General features: G+C 36.0%; 1 non-coding gene across 1 annotated transcript; it reads left to right on the top strand.

Moving 5' to 3' along the window:
* Nucleotides 1-2,883: 2,883 nt before the first annotated feature.
* LOC131492316 (U6 spliceosomal RNA) lies at nt 2,884-2,990 on the top strand. Its single transcript, XR_009252005.1, has one exon. It is a non-coding gene; the product is annotated as a U6 spliceosomal RNA (small nuclear RNA).
* The last annotated feature ends 484 nt before the right edge of the window (nt 2,991-3,474 follow it).

The raw sequence follows: 3,474 nt of genomic DNA, 5'->3' as shown, positions 1-3,474 counted from the left end.
ACAACTAATCAAAACTTGTGGGATGCAGTGAAAGCAGTGTTTAGAGGAAAATTTATAGCAGTGAATGCATATATTGAGAAAGATCTAATATCAATCATTTAAACTTTTACCTTAAACTAGAAAGAGAACATTAAATTCAAAGTAAACAGAAGAAAATAAATAATAAACATTAGAGCATAAATAATAAAATTGAAAACAGGAAATGAAAAAAGAAAATAAATGACACTAAAAAGCTTGTGTTTGAAAAGATGAGTAAAATTGATAAACCTTTAGCCAAGCTAAGTAAGAAAAAAAAGAGAACACACAAGCTACTAATACGTTAGTAATTAATTAGAAATTAAAGAGTGCATATCACTTCAAATCCCACGTACATTGCAAGGATAATCAAGGCATAGTGTGCCCACAAACATGATAGCCTGGATTAAATAGACCAATTCTTTAAAAGACATAGTCTGTCAAAACTTGCACAAGAAGAAATAGACCATGTAAATACACCTATAGTTACTACAGAAATTGAATCAATTAATAATCTTCTAAAACAAAAAGTACCAGGCCCCAATGACTTCACACACAGCTTAAGAAGTAATTCTAATTCTCTACAATCCCTTTCAGAAGATTAAAGCAGAGGGAATACTTTCTAACTCATTTTATAGGGCTAGCATACTTTTTTTTTTAATTTATTTTTGTTTATTTTGAGAGAGAGAGAGAGCAAGCAGGGGAGGGGCAGAGAGAGAGAGAGAGAGAGAGAGAGAGAGAATCCCAAGCAGACTTTGCACTGTCAGTGCAGAGCCCAATGTGGGACTTGAACTCACAAACCATGAGATCATGACCTGAGCTGAAGCCAAGAGTCAGATGTTTAACCGACTGAGCCACCCAAGCACCCCGCCAGCATACTTCTAATACCAAAAACAAAGACATTACAAGAAAAAGAAAACTGCAGATAAAATCTTTCACGAACATAGAGGAAAAACCTTAAAATATTAGCAAGCCAAATTGAGCAACCACATATTAAAAAAATAGTATACGACCACCAAATGGGATTTTTCTAGGTGTGCAAGTCTGACTCAGCATTTGTAGATCAGTTAATGTACCCCCTCACATTAACAGGCCAAATAAGAAGAATCACATGACTATATCAATATTTGTAGAAAAGCATTTGACAAAATACAGAAACTCTAAGTAAACTTGAGGGGAAGCTCCTAAACTTGATACAAGAGTATCTACAAAAACCAACAGCTAACATTCTTAGTGGTGAGAAACTCAGACTTTTCCCACTAAGATTAGGAATAGTGCAAGTATGTTCTCTTTCACCACTGCTTTTCAACACCATACTGGAAGTACTAGCTAATAGATTAAGAAAAGAAATAAAGTGTATCCATATAAGGAAAGAAGAAATAAGATGGTCTTTTTTTCAAAAATGATATGATTGTGTATGTAGAAAATCTAAAATAAAACTGGACTATGGAGCACCTGGGTGGTTCAGTCGGTTGGGCGTCCGACTTTGGCTCAGGTCATGATTTCACAGTTTGTGAGTTTGAGCCCCACATCAGGCTCTGTGCTGACAGCTCAGAGCCTGGAGCCTGCTTCAGATTCTGTGTCTCCCTCTCTTCTTGCCCCTCTCCCATTCACACTCTGTCTCTCTCTCTCTCTCAAAAATAAATAAAGATTAAACATTTTTTAAAGAATAATAAAACTGGACTAATTATAGCAAGGTTGCAGGATACAAGGTTAATATACAAAGTCAGTCCCTTTCTTCTAAACCATTAATGAGCTAGTGGAATTTGAAATTAAACACTATACCATTTACATTAGCACACAAAAAATAAAATGCTTAGGTATAAATCTAACAAGATATGTACAAGACTGTATGAGGAAAACTACAAAACTCTGATTAAAGATACAAAAAAAACCAACTAAATAAATGAAACACTTCATGTTCGTGGAAAGGAGCACCCAATATGGTCAAGATTTCACTGTTCCCCAACTTGATCTATAGAGTAAATGCAATTCTAATAAAAATTCCAGAATCTTTTTTGTGGATATCAACTAACTGATTCAAAAGTTTACTTAGAGAAGCAAAAGACCCTGGATAACCAATACAATATTGAGACAGAAGAACAAAGTCAGACAACTGATAGTACCCAACTTCAAGAATTAAATATAAAGGTATAATAATCAGTGTTGTATTGGAGAAAGAATAGACAAATAGATCAGTGGAACAGTATAGAGAACCCACAAAAATACATTCAAGTGATACTTGACATAGGAGCAAAGGCAGCACAATGGAGAAGACAGTTTCTCCACCAATGCTAGAACTAAACATCTACATGCAAGAAATTAATCTAGACCTTACACCTTTCACACAAATTAACTCAAATCTAAATATAAAATGCAAATCTATAAATCTTCTAAAAAATAGGAGAAACTTCTATGACATCGGGTTTGGCAATGACCTTTTAAATAAAACAACAAAGGCACAGTTCACAAAAGAATTAATTTTCTGGACTTCATTAAAACTTTTTGTTCTGCTAAAACAATGCAAAGGGAATGAGGAGACAAACCACAGACTGGGAGAAAATATTTGCAAAAGACTTATCTGTTAAAGGACTGTTGTATAAAATACATAAAGAACTCTTAAAACTCAATAAGAAAACTCAATTTAAAATGGCAAAAAATCTTGGGGCACCTGGGTATCTCAGTTGGTTAAGTGTCTGACTCAATTTCAGTTCAGGTCATGATCTCACAGTTTGTGAGATAGAGCCCTATATTAGACTTCATGCTGACAGCACAGAGTCTGCTTGGGATATTCTCTCTCTCTCTCTCTCTCTCTCTCTCTCTCTCTCTCAAAATAAAATAAAATAAAATTGAAAATGGCAAAAAATTGTGCTCACTTCGGCAGCACATATACTAAAATTGGAACGACACAGAGAAGATTAGCATGGCCCCTGTGCAAGGATGACACACGAATTCATGAAGCGTTCCATAAATAAATAAACAAACAAAAAACAAAATGGCAAAAAAATCTTCACAGACACCTCAGCAAAAAGATAATACAGATGGTAAATAAGTACATGGAAAGCTGCTTTGCATCATATATTAACAGGGAAATTTAAAGCAACAGTGAGAAACCCCTACACACCTATTAGAATGGTCAGAATCCCAAACGCTGACAACACCAAATGCTGGGAAGGATGTGGAGTAACAGTAATCCCCACTCACTGCTGGTGGGAATGAAAAATGGTACAACCACTTTGGAAGACAGTTTGCGATTTTATTAGAAAACTAAACATACTCCTACCATCTGATAAATTGTGCTCCTTGCTCTTTACCTAGAGTTGAAAATAGCTCCTCCACTGGGGCGCCTGGGTGGCTCAGTCCGTTAAGCGGCCGACTTCAGCTCAGGTCATGATCTCGCAGTCCGTGAGCTCAAGCCCCGCGTCGGGCTCTGTACTGACAGCTCAGAGCCCGGAGCCT

This window comes from Neofelis nebulosa, chromosome 12 (genome assembly GCF_028018385.1).
Source record: "Neofelis nebulosa isolate mNeoNeb1 chromosome 12, mNeoNeb1.pri, whole genome shotgun sequence".
NCBI classification, from domain to species: Eukaryota; Metazoa; Chordata; class Mammalia; order Carnivora; family Felidae; genus Neofelis; species Neofelis nebulosa.
The sequence above is the reverse complement of the archived record's forward strand: the minus strand, read 5'-3'. Positions and strand labels throughout refer to the sequence as shown.